This window comes from Triticum aestivum, chromosome 5D (assembly GCF_018294505.1).
Source record: "Triticum aestivum cultivar Chinese Spring chromosome 5D, IWGSC CS RefSeq v2.1, whole genome shotgun sequence".
In the NCBI taxonomy this organism is placed as follows: Eukaryota; Viridiplantae; Streptophyta; class Magnoliopsida; order Poales; family Poaceae; genus Triticum; species Triticum aestivum.
Window position 1 is genome coordinate 434,699,466 of NC_057808.1, and position 21,136 is coordinate 434,720,601.

Genomic DNA, 21,136 nt, shown 5'->3' on the forward strand with positions numbered 1-21,136 from the left:
GAAAAAGGGCAAAGGGAAGAAGAGGAACTTCAAGAAGAACGGCAAGCAAGTTGCTGCTCAAATGAAGAAGCCCAAGTCTGGACCTAAGCCTGAAACTAAGTGCTTCTACTGCAAAGGGACTGGTCACTGGAAGCGGAACTGCCCCAAGTATTTGGCGGATAAGAAGGATGGCAAAGTGAAAGGTATATTTGATATACATGTTATTGATGTGTACCTTACTAATGCTCGTAGTAGCGCCTGGGTATTTGATACTGGTTCTGTTGCTCATATTTGCAACTCGAAACAGGGGCTACGGATTAAACGAAGATTGGCTAAGGACGAGGTGACAATGCGCGTGGGAAATGGTTCCAAAGTCGATGTGATCCCCGTCGGCACGCTACCTCTACATCTACCGTTGGGATTAGTTTTAGACCTAAATAATTGTTATTTGGTGCCAGCGTTGATCATGAACATTATATAAGGATCTTGTTTAATGCAAGATAGTTATTCATTTAAATCAGAGAATAATGGTTGTTCTATTTATATAAGTAATATCTTTTATGGTCAAGCACCTTTGATGAGTGGTCTATTTTTGTTGAATCTCAATTGTAGTGATACACATATTCATAATATTGAAGCCAAAAGATGCAAAGTTAATAATGATAGTGCAACTTATTTGTGGCACTGCCGTTTAGGTCATATTGGTGTAAAGCGCATGAAGAAACTCCATGCTGATGGGTTTTTGGAATCACTTGATTATGAATCACTTGATGCTTGCGAACCATGCCTCATGGGCAAGATGACTAAGACTCCGTTCTCCGGAACAATGGAGCGAGCAACTGACTTGTTGGAAATAATACATACTAATGTATGCGGTCCGATGAGTGTTGAGGCTCGCGGCGGGTATCGTTATTTTCTGATCTTCACAGATGATTTGAGAAGATATGGGTATATCTACTTGATGAAACATAAGTTTGAAACATTTGAAAAGTTCAAAGAATTTCAGAGTGAAGTGGAAAATCATCATAACAAGAAAATAGAGTTTCTACGATCCGATCGTGGAGGTGAATATTGGAGTTATGAGTTTGGTCTTCATTTGAAACAATATGGAATAGTTTCGCAACTCACGCCACCTGGAACACCATAGCGTAATGGTGTGTCCGAACGTCATAACCGTACTTTATTAGGTATGGTGCGATCTATGATGTCTCTTACTGATTTACCTCTATCATTTTGGGGTTATGCTTTAGAGACAGCTGCATTCATGTTAAATAGGGCACCATCTAAATCCGTTGAGACGACACCATATGAACTGTGGTTTGGCAAGAAACCTAAGCTGTCGTTTCTTAAAGTTTGGGGCTGTGATGCTTATGTGAAAAATGTTCAACCTGATAAGCTCAAACCAAATCTGAGAAATGTGTCTTCATAGGATACCCAAGACTGTTGGGTACATCTTCTATCATAGATCCGAAGGCAAGATATTCGTTGCTAAGAATGGATCCTTTCTAGAGAAGCAGTTTCTCTCGAAAGAAGTGAGTGGGAGGAAAGTATAACTTGATGAGGTAATTGTACCTTCTCCTGAATTGGAAAGTAGTACATCACATAAATTAGTTCCAGTGATTCCTACACCCATCCATGAGGAAGCTAATGATGATGATCATGAAACTTCAGATCAAGTTACTACTGAACCTCGTAGGTCGACCAGAGTACGGTCCACACCAGAGTGGTACGGTAATCCTGTTCTGGAGGTCATGTTACTTGACCATGACGAACCTACGAATTATGAGGAAGCGATGATGAGCCCATATTTCGCGAAATGGCTTGAGGCCATGAAATCTGAGATGGGATCCATGTATGAGAACAAAGTGTGGACTTTGGTTGACTTGCCCGATGATCAGCAAGCCATAGAGAATAAATGGATCTTCAAGAAGAAGACTGACGCTGACGGTAATGTTACTGTCTACAAAGCTCGACTTGTTGCAAAAGGTTTTCGACAAGTTCAAGGAGTTGACTACGATGAGACCTTCTCACCCATAGCGATGCTTAAGTCTGTCCGAATCATGTTAGCAATTGCCGCATTTTATGATTATGAAATTTGGCAAATGGATGTCCAAACTGCATTCCTTAATGGATATCTTAAAGAAGAGTTGTATATGATGCAACCAGAAGGTTTTGTCGATCCTAAAGGTGCTAACAAAGTATGCAAGCTCCAGCGATCCATTTATGGACTGGTGCAAGCCTCTCGGAGTTGGAATATACGCTTTGATAGTGTGATCAAAGCATATTGTTTTATACAGACTTTTGGAGACGCCTGTATTTACAAGAAAGTGAGTGGGAGCTCTATAGCATTTCTAATATTATATGTGGATGACATATTGTTGATTGGAAATAATACACAATTTCTGGATAGCATAAAAGGATACTTGAATAAGAATTTTTTAATGAAAGACCTCGGTGAAGCTACTTATATATTGGGCATCAAGATCTATAGAGATAGATTAAGACGCTTAACTGGACTTTCACAAAGCACATACCTTGATAAAGTTTTGAAGAAGTTCAAAATGGATCAGTCAAAGAAAGGGTTCTAGCCTGTGTTACAAGGTGTGAAGTTGAGTCAGACTCAATGCCTGACCACTGCAGAAGATAGAAAGAAAATGAAAGTCATTCCCTATGCCTCAGCCATAGGTTCTATCATGTATGCAATGTTGTGTACCAGACCTGATGTGTGCCTTGCTATAAGTTTAGTAGGGAGGTACCAAAGTAATCCAGGAGTGGATCACTGGACAGCGGTCAAGAACATCCTGAAATACCTGAAAATGACTAAGGATATGTTTCTCGTTTATGGAGGTGACAAAGAGCTCGTCGTAAATGGTTACGTCGATGCAAGCTTTGACACTGATCCGGATGACTCTAAGTCACAAACCGGATACATATTTATATTGAATGGTGGAGCTGTCAGTTGGTGCGGTTCCAAGCAAAGCGTCGTGGCGGGATCTACGTGTGAAGCGGAGTACATAGCTGCTTTGGAAGCAGCAAACGAAGGAGTCTGGATGAAGGAGTTCATATCCGATCTAGGTGTAATCCCTAGTGCATCGGGTCCGATGAAAATCTTTTGTGACAATACTGAAGCAATAGCCTTGGCGAAGGAATCCAGATTTCACAAGAGAACCAAACACATCAAGAGACGCTTCAATTCCATCCACGATCAAGTCAAGGAGGGAGACATAGAGATTTGCAAAATACATATGGATCTGAATGTTGCAGACCCATTGACTCAGCCTCTTCCACGAGCAAAACATGATCAACACCAAGACTCCATGGATGTTAGAATCATTACTATGTAATCTAGATTATTGATTCTAGTGCAAGTGGGAGACTGAAGGAAATATGCCCTAGAGGAAATAATAAAGTTGTTATTTATATTTCCTTATATCATGATAAATGTTTATTATTCATGCTAGAACTGTATTAACCAGAAACTTAGTACATGTGTGAATACATAGACAAACAGAGTGTCCCTAGTATGCCTCTACTTGACTAGCTCGTTAATCAAAGATGGTTAAGTTTCCTAACCATAGACATGTGTTGTCATTTGATCAACGAGATCACATCATTAGAGAATGATGTGATGGACAAGACCCATCCGTTAGCTTAGCATAATGATCGTTTAGTTTTATTGCTATTGCTTTCTTCATGACTTATACATATTCCTCTAATTATGAGATTATGCAACTCCCGAATACCGGAGGAACACTTTGTGTGCTATCAAACGTCACAATGTAACTAGGTGATTAGAAAGATGCTGTACAGGTGTCTCCGAAGGTGTTTCTTGAGTTGGCATAGATCAAGATTAGGATTTGTCACTCTGTGTATCGGAGAGGTATCTCTGGGCCCTCTCGGTAATGCACATCACTATAAGCCTTGCAAGCAATGTGACTAATGAGTTAGTTACGGGATGATGCATTATGGAACGAGTAACGAGACTTGCCGGTAACGAGATTGAACTGGTATGATGATACGGACGATCGAATCTCGGGCAAGTAACATACCGAAGACAAAGGGAATGCCGTATGTTGTTATGCGGTTTGACTGATAAAGATCTTCGTAGAATATGTAGGAGCCAATATGAGCATCTAGGTTCCGCTATTGGTTATTGACCGGAGATGTGTCTCGGTCATGTCTACATAGTTCTCGTACCCGTAGGGTCCGCACGCTTAACGTTCGATGACGATTTTGTATTATGAGTTACGTGTTTTGGTGACCGAAGTTTGTTCAGAGTCCCGGATGAGATCTTGGACATGACGAGGAGTCTCGAAATGGTCGAGAGGTAAAGATTGATATTGGAAGGTTATATACGGACACCGGAATGGTTCCGAAGAAGATCGGGGAATTTTCGGAGTACTGCGAGGTTACCGGAACCCCCCGGGAAAGTTATTGGGCCTATTGGGACATAGTGGAGGAGAGGAGGAAGGCCACGGGAGGAGGTGCGCGCCCTCCTTGCCCCAATCCAAATTGTACAAGGGGAGGGGGCGCAGCCCCCCTCTTTCCTTCTCCCTCTCTCTCCCTTCCCCTTTCCCCCTCTCCGTTGGAAGGAAAGGGGGGGCGAATCCTACTAGGAACGGAGTCCTAGTAGGACTCCCCCCCCCATGGCGCGCCCCCTTGGGCCGGCCTCCTCCTCCCCCCTCCTTTATATACGTGGGCAGGGGGGCACCCCAAAGGCACAACCGTTGTTTCTTAGCCGTGTGCGGTGGCCCCCTCCACAGTTTACCACCTCGGTCATATTGTCGTAGTGCTTAGGCGAAGGCCTGCGCAGATCACATCACCAACACCGTCGACACGCCGTCGTGCTGACGAAACTCTCCCTTGATCCTCTACTGGATCGAGAGCTCAAGGGACGTCATTGTGCTGAACTTGTGCTGAACACGGAGGTGTCGTACATTCGGTACTTGGATCGGTTGGATCGTGAAGACGTTCGACTACATCAACCGTGTTACTAAACGCTTCCGCTTTCGGTCTACGAGGGTACGTGGACACACTCTCCCGTCTCGTTGCTATGCTTCTCCTAGATAGATATTGCGTGATCGTAGGATTTTTTTTTGAATTACTACATTCCCCAACATCTAGGTTAATAGGTTAGTCCCACAAATCATATAAAATAGCATATTAATGCATATAAAACATCCAAAACAGATAATATAATAGCATGGAGCAATCAAAAATTATAGATACGTTGGAGACGTATCACCCGACTCTGGAGAAATGCTCGAATTGGCCATTTTTTCCAGAGCCAAGCCCGACCGATGCAACTCTCGACATGTGGGTGGAGGCGGTTGCACGCGTGGGGACACGCAGAAGACAATGCGTTGTTTCCTGAAGCGGCACCACAAATCCCGTCACCATTTTCTCATCGCTCACTCTCCACTCTCTCACAAGCGGCGGTAAGCAGAAGATCTAAATGACGAGCACCGATGGTGAGTATCAGAGCCAAGATCTGGACTCCTTAGGCATGCATTCGTCAATGGCGGTAAGCCCCCTGTCACTGATGGCATCAATTACCATGCTCACATTCGATTTGTGCATCGATTATAAAGTTTGCACCTCGATTTAGGCATTGAATCTACTTCCAGGCTTCGATTCAGGACCGAACAAAGCATATCCGATTAGGGATTTGAGCAGTTTGAATGGGATTGCATAGAATTTTTACTAACAGGGGGTTAAATCGAGAAAAATCCACTTACATATACTCAAATCCAATGCAACCCAACAAGTAGTAGAGAGAGCCTAGTCTCGGCGAGCCTAGAGACACTTAGAGCGTCAGTAGCCTTGAGGATCATTGACGTCCTAGGGAATTGTAGGGCAACCTGGTTCAAGAGCCCTAATCACCTTGTTGATGGCTGAGTCATTGCCAATATCCTCTATCTCGACCTCTTCGCCATTGCCAGCACCCACCATCTCCTCATGGTAATTGTCCTCCAGAACAATGGTGGCTGACGCATTTCCCAACGGCATTGACATAATTTACTATTGGCGTTCAACATAAACTAGACGCGAGCAACTGTAGTTACTAGTGATGTTGAATATGTTGTCCACGCCATCAATGCACTCAAATTTATTTATAGTTTCCCCATCAATTAAAATACGTGCCAGAAAAAACCATGATTCATATCCAACAAAGTGTGTGAGTTCTCTAAACATTTGCCTAGAAGTTTTTGTGACATGCCAAGTCCAAATGATGATAAACTTATGAGTTTGACTCAACATACAAGACTTTAACTTGAATATTATGGGCCTAGGATGTGCTTTAATTTGTAAGCAACGTATGTGAGAACTTGTGTGTAACGCTTTAATAGTTCAACCATATCCTTAAAGGTCATACCAACACAGCATAAAAAAATTAGACTTCATTAACATATTTTAAAAATGTTGTCTCTCTCACAAACATAGAAAGATATTACCACCAACATTCGCCGTGTTTGCAGATGTCGCTTGAAGCTACGTCGGTTTTTCCCCAAAGAGGAAGGGATGATGTAGCACATCGGCGGTAGGTATTTCCCTCAGATATGAAACCATGGTTATCGAACCAGTAGGAGAACCAAGCAACACAACGTAAACAGCCCCTGCACACAGATAACAAATCCTCGCAACCCGACGTGTTAAAAGGGTTGTCAATCCCTTTCGGGGTACGGCGCCTCAAGTAGGCAAACGGACGTGAGATAAATTTTTAGTAGATTGATAGATCGAACGCCAAATAAAATAAATAAGAATAAATTGCAGCAAGGTATTTTTGTTTTTTTGGTTTAATAGATCTGAAAATAAATGCAAAAGAAAAGTAGATCGCAAAGGCAAATATATGAGAAAGAGACCCGGGGCCCGTAGGTTTCACTAGTGGCTTCTCTCGAGAAAAATAGCAAACAGTGGGTGAACAAATTGCTGTTGGGCAATTGATAGAACTTCAAATACTCATGAAGATATCCAGGCAATGATCATTATATAGGCATCACGTCCAAGATTAGTAGACTGACTCCTGTCTGCATCTACTACTATTACTCCACACATCTACCTCTATCCAGCATGCATCTAGTGTATTAAGTTCATGGAAAAATGGAGTAATGCAATAAGAACGATGAAAGATCGTGGATGTCGCCTAGAGGGGGGGTGAATAGGCGCTTTAAAATAATTACGGTTTAGGCATGAAGAAATGCGGAATAAACCTAGCGGTTAATTTGTCAAGCACAAAACCTACAACAACAAGGCTCACCTATGTGCACCAACAACTTATGCTAAGCAAGATAAACTACTAGGTGATAGCAAGATATATGAGAAGAATCAATAAGGCTATCACAAAGTAAAGTGCATAAGTAAAGGGCTCGGGTAAGGGATAACCGAGGCACGCGGAGACGATGATGTATCCCGAAGTTCACACCCTTGCGGATGCTAATCTCCGTTTGGAGCGGTGTGGAGGCACAATGTTCCCCAAGAAGCCACTAGGGCCACCATAATCTCCTCACGCCCTCGCACAATGCAAGATGTCATGATTCCACTAAGGGACCATTGAGGGTGGTCACCGAACCCGTACAAATGGCAACCCTTGGGGGCGGTCACCGAACCCGTACAAATGGCAACCCTTGGGGGCGGTCACCGAACCCGTACACTTTGGCAACCCTTGGGGGCGGTCACCGGAACCCGTCAAATTGCTCGGGGCGATCTCCACAACCTAATTGGAGACCCCGACGCTTGCCCGGAGCTTTACACCACAATGATTGAGCTCCAAACACCACCAACCGTCTAGGGCGCCAAGGCACCCAAGAGGAACAAGCTCTAGGGTGCCCAAACACCCAAGAGTAATAAGCTTCTCAAACTTCACTTCCACGTATCACCGTGGAGAACTCAAACCGATGCACCAAATGCAATGGCAAGGGCACACAGAGTGCCCAAGTCCTTCTCTCCCAAATCCCACCAAAGCAACTAATGCTAGGGAGGAAAATGAGAGGAAGAACGAAAGAAGAACACGAAGAACTCCAAGATCTAGATCCAAGGGGTTCCCCTCACTTAGAGGAGAAAGTGATTGGTGGAAACGTGGATCTAGATCTCCTCTCTCTTTTCCCTCAAGAACTAGCAAGAATCATTGGAGGGATTGAGAGTTAGCAAGCTCGAAGAAGGTCAACAATGGGGAAGAACACGAGCTCAAAGGATAAGGTTCATTGGGGAAGAAGACCCCCTTTTATAGGTGGGGAAAAATCCAACCGTTATGCTCACAGCCCACACAGAGCGGTACTACCGCTCGTCCTCACGGTACTACCGCCAGGGGTAACGGTACTACCGCTAAGGGTAGCGGTATTACTGTTTGCGAGCGGTACTAAAAAAATACATCCGTGCCTACCACCGATGGACTTGTGACGAGTTTTTGGTCCGAAGCGGAAGTAGCCATGGAAGTAGCCGCGGTAGTACCGCTCCAAGCGGTAGTACCGCTCCCAAGAGCGGTAGTACTGCTCCCAAGAGCGGTAGTAAAAAATTACATCCGCTCCTGTCCGCGGTAGTACCGCTACAGCCTTTTCAGAACACCAAAACTACCACAACTTTTGCAAACGGACTCCGAATTCGACGAAACCAAGTTTGTTGGAAAGCTAGCGACAAGGCTAACACAATCTTGATAGAAATAACAATAAGAAGCAAATTAGAAAAGTCCCATAAGAAAATGGTGAGAACCCTTCCTCGAAAGAGACCGGTAAAACCTCCAACACCGAAACCGCGATAGAAGAAGCATGTGAACTCCGTTTTCGATGAACTCAAGCTTGTCATCAAGATGACCATAAGCTCTAAGACTCACAAAGAGAACCAAACAAGAACCAAGAAACATGATGCAAGGATGCAATGGTTTGAGCTCTCTACTAATGATACGATCAAGCTACCAACTTGAGAGCCCCCCTTGATAGTACGGCAATCGATCCTATAACCCGGTCTCCCAACTACCACCATGAGACCGGTAAAATAGAAAACCTATCAAGGGCAAACCTTTGCCTTGCACATGATCCACTTGAGCTAGATGATGATGATCTTGTCCTCCTCAAGATGGACCACCTTTCTTGATTGCTTTGGGTCGATGGAGACTAGATTATTGCTCCCCCATACTCCACTATGGGTGAGCCACTCTTCGGCACATCTTCACAAGTCCATTGACACCACAATGGATGGCAAGCTTCAATAACTTGATCTCTTCGTGATGCTCCACTTGAACTTGCACATGGCAATCTTGATGACGATCACCACTTGATGTCATCCTTTCCATGGGTTGTATGATATCTTCCTCTTGACGCAAGCCCATGGACACGTACCTAACCCCACATAGAACTCTCACATAGACCATGGGTTAGTACACAAAGTGCAATGGACAATGCTTACCATACCATGGGATCACTTGATCCCTCTTGATACATCTTCTACGCTTTGTGAGTTGATCAACTTGATTCACTCTTGACTTAGTCTTGATCTTCCTTGACTCTTTCCAACTCTCTTCATTTGGATGATGTCTTGAAGATAAGCATGAATGATCACACAATCTTGTTTTTCAAGACAAGCTTGCAATAAGCTCAACTCTCACATGACCAATCTTTGGATAATTCCTTAATAGCACCTTGGTCAACACAAACTCTCCTTGAAACCAACACATGTACTCCAAGAAAAGCCTATGGACAAAACCTTCAAATATAACTCAAGGCAACCATTAGTCCATAGAGATTGTCATCAATTACCAAAACCAAACATGGGGGCACAGTATGTTCTTTCATACGATGACATGATGTAGACAAGATCTATCTATGTAGAGATAGACCCCATCGTTTTATCCTTAGTAGCAACGATACATACATGTCGGTTCCCATTCTGTCACTGGGATCAAGCACCGTAAGATCGAACCCACTACAAAGCACCTCTTCCCATTGCAAGATAAGTAGATCAAGTTGGCCAAACAAAACCCAAATATCGGAGAAGAAATACGAGGCTATAAGAGATCATGCATAAAAGAGATCAAGGAAACTCAAATACTTTCATGGATATAAAAAGATAGATCTGATCATAAACTCAAAGTCCATCGATCCCAACAAACACACCGCAAAAGAGTTACATCATATGGATCTCCAAGAGACCATTGTATTGAGAATTCAGAGAGAGAGAGATGAAGCCATCTAGCTACTAACTACGGACCTGAAGGTCTACAAAGAACTACTCACGCATCATCGGAGAGGCACCAATGGAGGTGGTGAACCCCATCCAAGATGGTGTCTAGATTGGATCTGGTGGTTCTGGACTCTGCGGCGGCTCGATGAATATTTCGTCGACTCCCCTAGGGTTTTGGGAATATTGGGGTATTTATAGAGCAAAGAGGTGGTCCGGGGGGCACCCGAGGTGGGCACAACCCACCAGGGCGCGCCTGGGCCTCCTGGCGCGCCCTGGTGGGTTGTGCCCTCCTCGAGGCACCCCAGGCGCAGCCATGGCCCATTATGTTCCTTCTGGTCCAAAAAAAATCTCCGTAAAGTTTTGTTGTGTTTGGACTCCGTCTGATATTGATTTCCTACGATGTAAAAAACATGCAGAAAACAACAACTGGCACTTGGCACTATGTCAATAGGTTAGTACCAACAAATGATATAAAATGACAGTAAAATGATTATAAACATCCAAGATTAATAATATAACAGCATGGAACAAGCAAAAAATTATAGATATGTTGGAGACGTATCAGCATCCCCAAGCTTAGTTCCTACTCGTCCTCGAGAAGGTAAGTGATAAAAACAGAATTTTTGATGTGGAATGCTGTCTAACATGTCATATCATATTCTTTTCTTTATAGCATGGACATTTGGACTTTTATATTGTTCAAAGCAATAGTCTAGTTTTGACATGATAATTTAGATACTCAAGCATATCAACAAGCAACCATGTCTTTCATAATATCAACGCTAAAATAAGTTATCCTTAGCCCATCATGCTCAACCATTGATCCATTCATGAAACACACTCGCATATTAGTTACACCCAATACTTAAGTACGATCATATTGCCTCCTTGTTGGTGCTTTTATAAGAGAAGATGGAGACTCAAATTCAAAAATTGCATAAAGTAAAAGAAAGGCCCTTCGCAGAGGGAAGTAGGGATTTGTAGAGGTGCCAGAGCTCAAAGCGAAAACCTTAGAGATAAGAACATTTTGGGAGCTGTATCCATCCCACCAACGAAAACGACTTAGAGTTCCCAACACTTTCCATGCTAGATATATCATAGGCGGTTCCCAAACAGAAAATAAAGTTTATTGCTTTTTCAACCATACTTTCACTTTCCATGGCTAGCCGTATCCACGGTTGCCCTCCATACCAACACTTTCCAATGAATTTATTATTTGACAACATAAAGTAAATTCATTTTTTTCATTTTGGGACTGGGCATCCCTAATACCTTTGCCTTACTCTCGTGCAATGACAAGTGAATAAACACTCATCTTGAGAATAACACATCTAGCATGGAAAATATTAGCCACCCCTCACCTCTCCGCGAGCGAAACAAACACACAAAAGAGAAGTTTATTTTGAAAATTAGAGATGGCACATAAAAATTTGCTTAGAATGGCAAAAGAATACCGAGTGTAGGTAGATATAATGGACTCATGTGGCCAAACTGGTTTAAAGGTTTTTGGATGCACAAGTAGAGATCATACTTAGTGCAAAATGAAGGCTAGCAAAAATATTGAGAAGCGACCAACCAAGAAACGGATAATCTCATAAGCGAGCATTAAGCATAATTAACACCGAATAATGCACCACAAGTAGGATATAATTTTATTGCATAACTATTGACTTTCGTGCTTGCATAGGGAATCACAAACCTTAACACCAATATTCTTACTAAAGCATAGTTACTCATCAACATAACTCACATATCACATCATCATATCTCAAAACTATTACTAAGAATCAAGTTTATTTTGTCCAATGATCTTCATGAAAGTTTTTATTATATCCTTCTTGGATATCTATCACTTTGGAACTAATTTTCATATGTTGCTTTTGATAAGCTCAAACAAATATAAGTGAAGATCATGAGCATAAGTTTTCTTTCTCTCAAATTAATTTAAGTGAAGCAAAAGAGAATTTCTTGAAAATTTTACTAACTCTCAAATAAATCTAAGTGAAGCAAGAGAGCATTTCTTCAAAAATACTAAAGCACACCATGCTCAAAAAGATATAAGTGAAGCACTAGAGCAAGTCCATAGCTCATAAAAAAATTTAAGTGAAGCATAGAGAGCAATTCTAACAAGTCATGACATAATTTTGGCTCTCTCAAATAGGTGTGCCAGCAAGGAATAAAGACTTAAAACACAAAATAAAACAAACAAAGACTCATATCATACAAGATGCTCCAAGCAAAACACATAGTATGTGACGACTAAAAATATAGCTTTGAGTAAAATATCGATGGTCGTTAGAAGAAAGAGGGGATGCCACTCGGGGCATCCCCAAGCTTAGTTGCTTGCTCTCTTTTGGATAATATCTTGGGATGCCGGGGCATCCCCAAGCTTAGGCTCTTCTTACTCCTTATTACTTCATCCATCATAAGATAACCCAAAACTTGAAAACTTCAATCACACAAAACTCAACAAAACCTTCGTGAGATCCGTTAGTAAAAGAAAGCAAATCACTACTATAAGTACTGTACCAAAACAATTCATATTTAGTTTTTGCATTATATCTACTGTATTCCAACTTTTCTATGGAAAAAACTAATCAAAGAAAACCATAGAGCCATCAAAATAAGCACACAACGCAAAGAAAACAGAATCTGTCAAAACAGAATAGTCTGTAGCAATCTGACTATCTTGAAACTTCTGGAACTCCAAAAATTCTGAAAAATTAGGACGACCTGAGCATTTGTATATTAATCTTCTGCAAAAAGAATTGGGATTTTATCACGTTCTGGTAAAAAATGAGAATTGTTTTCATGAGTGCAAAAGTTTCTGTTTTTCAGCAAGATCAAACAACTATCACCCAAGAAGATACTAGAGGCTTTACTTGGAATAAACACAAATTAAAACACAAAAAACACAATCATAACAGTAGCATAATCATGCTAACACTCAAGAACAGAAAGCAAAAAAGCAAAAATAATTTTTATTCATTGGGTTGCCTCCCAACAAGCGCTATAGTTTTACGCCCTTAGCTAGGCATAATATTTCAACGATGCTCACACAACATATAATAGCGAAACACAAAGAGAGCACCATGAAACATGTGACAAACACATTTAAGTCTAACATACTTCCTATGTATAGGAATTTTATAGGAAAACAAAGTATCAAGACAAGAAACATCTAGCATATGCAAAGGAGAGGAATAAAACATTGACAAACTAAACACAACGAGAGGAAATTTAGTAACATGAAAATTTCTACAACCATATTTTCATCTCTCATAATAATTATATGTAGGATCATAATCATATTCAATAATATAACTATCATATAAATTGTTCTCTTTATGATCCACATGCATGCAAAGTTGACACTCTTCCAAAATAGTGGGATTATCATCAAATAAAGTCATGACCTCTCCAAACCCACTTTCATCAAAAATTTCATAAGATTGAACACTCTCCAAATATGTGGGATTATTTTTAGCTAAAGTTGACACTCTTCCAAACCCACTTTCAATATTATCGCAAACATATTCATCATGAGGCTTAATTAAATTTTCAAGATCATAAGAAACATTATCACCCCAATCATGATCATTGCAATAGGTAGTGGACAAGACAAAACAAGCATCCGCAAGCTTGGGGTTTTGCATATTATTAGCACAATTGACATTAATGGAATTTATAGTAAAATTATTGCAATCATGCTTTTCATTCAAGGAGCTATCATGAATCACTTCATAAATTTCTTCATCACAATGTTCAGATTCACGAATCTCAAGCAAAACTTCATAAAGATAATCTAGTGCACTCAACTCACTAGCAATTGGTTCATCATGATTGGATCTTTTAAAAAGATTAGCAAGTGGATGGGGATCCATATCAATAGATTTTTAGCAAGCGAAGATGCAAGCATATAGAAGGCACATGGCAACACAAGCAAACAAAAGATTGGATGAGAAAAAGGCGAACGAAAAAGAGGGCGAATAAAACGGCAAATTTTTGTGAAGTGGGGAGATGAAAACGAGAGGCAAATGGCAAATAATGTAAATTGCGAGGAGATGAGATTTGTGATTAGGAATCTGGTATATGTTGAAGATCCTCCCCGGCAACGGCGCCAGAAATTCCTTTTGATGTCGTTTGAAGCTACTTTGGTTTTTCCCCTAAGAGGAAGGGATGATGCAGCACAGCGGCGGTAGGTATTTCCCTCAGATATGAAACCAAGGTTATCGAACCAGTAGGAGAACCAAGCAACACAACGTAAACAGCCCCTGCACACAGATAACAAATCCTCGCAACCCGGCGTGTTAAAGGGGTTGTCAATCCCTTTCGGGGTACGGCACCTCAAGTAGGCAAACGCCAAATAAAATAAATAAGAATAAATTGCAGCAAGGTATTTTTGTATTTTTGGTTTAATAGGTCTGAAAATAAATGCAAAAGACAAGTAGATCGCAAAGGCAAATATATGAGAAAGGGACCCGGGGGCCGTAGGTTTCACTAGTGGCTTCTCTCGAGAAAAATAGCAAACGGTGCGTGAAGAAATTACTGTTGGGTAATTGATAGAACTTCAAATACTCATGACGATATCCAGGCAATCATCATTATATAGGCATCACGTGCAATATTAGTAGACCGACTCCTGCCTGCATCCACTACTATTACTCCACACATCGACCGCTATCCAGCATGCATCTAGTGTATTAAGTTCATGGAAAAACAGAGTAATGCAATAAGAATGATGACATGATGTAGACAAGATCTATCTATGTAGAGATAGACCCAATCGTTTTATCCTTAGTACAACGATACATACGTGTCGGTTCCCTTTCTGTCACTGGGATCAAGCATCGTAAGATCGAACCCACTACAAAGCACCTCTTCCCATTGCAAGATAAATAGATCAAGTTGGCCAAACAAAACACAAATATCGGAGAAGAAATACGAGGCTATAAGAAATCATGCAGAAAAGAGATCAAATAAACTCAAATACTTTCATGGATATAAAAAAATAGATCTGATCATAAACTCAAAGTTTATCGATCCCAACAAACACACCGCAAAAGAGTTACATCATATGGATCTCCAAGAGACCATTGTATTGAGAATTCAGAGAGAGAGATGAAGCCATCTAGCTACTAACTACGGACCTGAAGGTCTACAAAGAACTACTCACGCATCATCGGAGAGGCACCAACGGAGGTGGTGAACCCCATCCAAGATGGTGTCTGGATTGGATCTGGTGGTTCTGGACTTTGCGGCGGCTGGATGAATATTCTGTCGACACCCCTAGGGTTTTGGGAATATTGGGGTATTTATAGAGGAAAGAGGCGGTCCGGGGGGCACCCGAGGTGGGCACAACCCACCAAGGCGCGCCCGGGCCTCCTGGCGCGCCCTGGTGGGTTGTGCCCTCCTTGAGGCACCCCCAGGCGCAGCCAGGGCCCATTATGTTTCTTCTGGTCCAAAAAAAATCTCCGTAAAGTTTCCTTGCGTTTGGACTCCGTCTGATATTGATTTCCTGAGATGTAAAAAACATGCAGAAAACCGCAAGTGGCAGTTGGCACTATGTCAATAGGTTGGTACCAAACAATGATGTAAAATGACTGTAAAATGATTATAAAACATCCAAGATTGATAATATAACAATATGAAATAAGCAAAAATTATAGATATGTTGGAGACGTATCATTGGCCAAGTCACTAGCAAACGGTACTAGTGGCGTGGTTTTCTGGGTCCATGCCACAATTTTGGCTTGGCCCAAAGGAGGGAGAGCGGCGCCCTTATAATCCCCTTGTTCTTATCCACTCCCTCCACACAAATTGTTTGCCTCTCATGCACGACTCTCCCCCATTTCATCTCCCCCTTTCTCGCCTAGCATCGTCGACCACCATGGTTCGTCGGCTTCTGACTGTCCTAGCCATGCTTCCTTGGCACAAACTTGTGGCCGGTGCGGCACGAGCCATCGAGATGCGTGCTGCCAGCGTTCGCATGGACGCCTCACCAGCTCCGTCCCCAACCTCTTCTTTGGCCGGGTCATCGCCGCCATCCCGACGCCCTTGCCTCATCTCTCCCTGCCATGGGACATCGACTTGGTGGGCGCGGAGCTACATAGTAGCATCATGCGATAAAGGTGTAGATCGAGGCGTGCCACCCCGACGCAGAGGTCGTGGTCCTCAACACACCGATCCAAAGTTCAAGGAGATGCAATTGTCCATTGATGCATCCTTTGAGTCAGTCCGAGAGGACGAGGAGGCGAGGGTGGCGCACACGACGAAGAAGCGTCGGCTGGAGTGGACGTTGCCGGAGGTCAACACATTCTTTGTGTCAATTCCTTCCGACGATAAGGATGGGGTGCAGCCGCCGTGGCCTCCTGGATCCCACGACACGGAAGCCTTCAGCTTAGGCTCCGGCAATGACGATGTCTTTGTCATCTCAAACAACGACGAGTAGGCTGCCCTGCAGTGGGGACGTTGGAGGCATTCCCGCAGCGAGGAATCGGGCGCGCCATCCATTTAGTGTAATTGGTATATATTTTGTGATTGGAACACTAGCATGAGTAGATGCAAACTAGTTAAATTGTGATGTTCAATTAATGTTTAATCAAGATTTACTTTAATTAGTATCTTAACTAATTTAAACTAACACTAAGGCTACTCATAGTGAGAAGTATCATATAGTAGTATCATGCATATGATACTAGTGTATGATACTATCTTCATAGAGCATAGTATCATAGAGTAGTATCATACATGATCTTATTTATGGCCATGCATGACATAAAGTAGTATAACATTTATTATGTCGCGGTATCTACCTATGTTACTCTAACCCTCTCCCTCTTCTTTAATTCTCTATCACATTAGCATGTTTCCTATTCCAAGTGCATGATACCTGTTAAGATACCCCCACTATGGCTAGCCTAAATGGCAGCGAGAAATTAGGCGCGCCAGCCATTTACCAATATATATTAATTAATGTTTAATCAAGGTTTACTTTAATTGTGGGTCCCCATTGCCAGTTAACCCCTAGTGTCATACAAGCCATTTAATCAAGGTTTACTTATTACTGTAATTGTGAGCGATAGTCAGGCTCTAGAATAAGGGTCTGTTCTGATATCCTCCAACTTCACAAAACTTCACATAACCAGCTTCTCACGCTAGCTTCTGGCTCTGCCCCGCGATCTCAATCCGTTCTGCTCGATCGATAGCTTCTTCGAGCGATCCATTGGCTGGCAGCCCAGCTAGGCCTGTTCGGTGGCATTTGGGCCGGCTGAAACTAGCCCATTTCGAGGGAGAGAGGAAAGGTTACGTACGAGGGAGAGCGAACCGTTTTCTTAAGTGATGACACATCGGTCGTAATATCATCGAACTTCATCTTTTCGATTTGGTGGAGCTAGGCCGACCTCGCTCCAGTTTTTTGCGCTGGAATCGCCCAAAGCTTCCCGAAGCTAGCTTCCGGCGGCAAAATCGTCCGGCTCTGCTTCGCTCCAGAATTTTGTGAAGCGTGGAGTAAGAGGAGATCAGAACAGGCCCTAAGAGCCCAGCCCGCTCCCCTCTCTCTCTCTCCTCTCTTCTCACTCCTTCAAGTAGGATCTTTATGACATAGTAAATCTTATAGCCTGCTGACTCGGTCTTATTAGACTTGCACTTATTAGTCGGATAACGCGTAGCGCCATCTTTAATTTAGCGCCGGGCTTGGGCTTGTTCTCTTTTTCTTTTAGGGTATACTAGCAAAAGAGCCCGTGCGTTGCAACGGGAGAAAAAACACAACACACTCTTAACCGAACAACCATCACTCAAGACCACAATAGGCCCATCTCCTTTAGTTTAGCGACGCATCATATTTGTGTTGCCTCTTATCCTTCTTCTCACCCTCGCCGGCGGTGGCCTTAGTGTTCACACAAACCAAAACGTGTTAGAATGTGATTAATCCTAAGACGTCTCTCTCTCTCCCTCTCTCCTCCCTCTCCCTCTCTCTTGCTTTCTCTCACACTTGCGATGAGAAATCTATTCTTTTCCCCTGCGACGTATTCAGAGGTATGCATGTGTAGTTCTTGATGTTTTGTTTTCCCTATATGATTATAGTGGATGTTTATTTGCAATCCGGATTGCCGCCTGTATGAAAGAAAAATGGATTGTGTGCTATAGTTATAAGTTTGCTTCCAAAATAATATTTAAAAAATATTTAACAGGTAAAATTAACATCATATACAGATTTCACACATTTTTCTAATCAAATTTCATATATAACATATTAAAATCAGAGTTACGGTTTAAAAGATACGTATAATTTAGAGAACCATTTGTTTGAATTAAATATCTTCCAAAATAATATTTATAAATACTTAAAAGGTTAAAATAATCTTATATTCATATTCTACATATTTTTCTAATCAAATTCCATATATAACATGTTTAAATCGGAGTTACGGTTTAAAAGATATGGATGGTTTAAAAAAGCATTTGTTTGACTTAAATATGATCCGCGGATGGAATACCTAAAAAGTCAGTTTTTTTTTTTGAAAAACTGTAAAATAACGGTTCGGTGTGACTTAAATCTGGACTGCGGGTTGATTTCATGAAAACACAAGGGCTTTTTTGCAAATTGACACGATGAACGGGCAAAAACCCAACGTGCTTTATTATTACTAGCAAATATGCCCGTGCATTGCAACGAGAGACAAAAAAATTATGGCTAACCAAATAAGTATGACTCAATATCCTGATATATGAGCGTACTCTATTTTAACACAGTGGCTCACCATGTTGTTATGTTTTTTCTCACCCTAGCCGATGATGGACGCGATGTCCACGTGATCACAATGCATTCGACGTGGTAAATCCCAAGGCTATGAGTTTGCCAGTGCATGTCACGCTTGTCATTATGTTGCGCAAGGGAACGTTTAAAACTTTAAAAACAAATCTCATTGACCACGAACTACTCCCAACGCCAAGACATATAAAGGCTTTCAAAAAACTAATCAAATCCTAGACATAAAATACTTTTGAATCAGTGAACAGTTTTTCGAATCGACAAACATTTTTTTAATTTTTGATTTTTTCAAAAATATCATGAACATTAGTTTTTTTATATTTTTTTAAATGTATGGACCGGTTTCGTATTCATTAACATTTTTTGACTCAACAAACCATTTTTGAATTGATGAACTTTTTTTTAAATTGGGAACAAAATTTAAGAAACAAATATTAATTTTTATTTTTGTGAACAATTTCTAAAATGTCACGGACATTTTTTTTCAGATTCCCGAATATGTTTTGAATACACGATCATTTTTTCAAAATCATGAACATGATTTTATTTCCCAACCATTTTTTTTCCAAATTGTGATTTTTTTATAATTTTGCGAACAGTTTTGCGAAACCACCAACATTTTTTGAACCTGCAAACTTTTTATGATTTTCTAAACAATTTTTGAATTCAAATATATTTTATGATTTATTAAACATTTTTCTCGAAAACTCGCAACTTTTAGAATATTAAAATACCGAATTAATTTAAAGAAGAAAAAAGAAAGAAAACAGAATGAGAAAAGAAAATACAAAAAAGTAAAATAAAAAAATAGGGAAGTGAAGCCCCGCATATGGGCCGGCCCATGAACGCATACATGTGTGAGAAAAGAGAGATTAAAATTGTGGTATTTGGGGATCAAACCCTGGTCTCGTCCCAAAAGGAGCAATCGGCCAACCGCTCTGCTGCTCATCGTTCTGCGACCTATAGTCATCGCGCCGCTATAAGACAACGAAGAAGGCGGCAATCTTTGGTCCGAAAAATCGAATCGTTTTTCCACTTACGGGTGGCATTGGTGGGTAATTTTTACCAACTTAAAGGGTAATTTTAATGACGGATGACCAGAAGCGATAGCTGCTTTATTAATAGGTAAAGATAAAGATAAAGAGGTAGAGATAAGGCCGTAAGAATATGCTGACCCTGAAGGGAAGCCCAGCCGTGGTCGGTTTGGAGCCCGTCCACAGAAGGCGGAAGAAACCCAATCCAACAAGGACAAGAGGAGGAGGTTTCGCCAACGCTCGCACGCCATTGATTTGGAGAAATAAAGGGAAAGCAAAAACTCCAACGCCATGGCTCCGACCGAGGGATCTTCCATGGCGGATCTTGCCGCAGTCGAGGAGGAGCCACCGATCTCCCGCCCCATGTCTTGGCTCCCTCCGCACAGCCCCCACGACCGCGGCGATCCTCCACCAAAGTCGGACGTCCTCGACACCCTCGTCTACGCCGACGACCGCACCAATGCCTCCACCGCCGAGGGCTTCACCAGCAACGGCCACGCCATCTGCCTCACCTTCTGGCCCGCGCATCCGCCGCTCATCTCCTACTTCACCGTCCACCTACCCACCCTCCTCCAGGACAGATCCGCCACCTCGCTCACCCTTCTGCCACGCCTTGTCCGCACCGACGGCGACCCATAGTTTTCACTTTCGAAACCATTTTTTTTTCGCTCACCCTCAAAAGCACCGATATTTCGGAAATTTCGTAAATTTCGAGCAAATTAACGAATTTTTTTTATTAAATTTGAATAAATTCGAACACAAAGTATTGAATAAGTAACTTTTTAGCACGAATTTTTCACCAAAATTCGTCTATCCGAATGGTGTGATCACTACGTCAGTCTTTGTAGATCCAGGTTCGAATCCCAGTGACATAATGTTTTTGTCAAATTTTCATATAGCAGGAACAGTAAAGTAGTACAAAAAATGTGCGGCCCTGGGATCCGAACCGAGGCCTTAAAGTGTGCAATAACACCAGCATACCACTCTGCTAAGCATATGAATACAACTAAATTAGATTCCAGCTCTCTCTTATACGTTTAATTTTAAAATACCAAAATAATTTAAACGAAACATAAATGTTTCAAGGACCCTCGAAATGAGCGAAATTTCGAAAAATTTCGTCGAAAGTGAAAACTATGCGGCGACCTCGCCCTCTTCCGCGTCATGATCGGCTCTT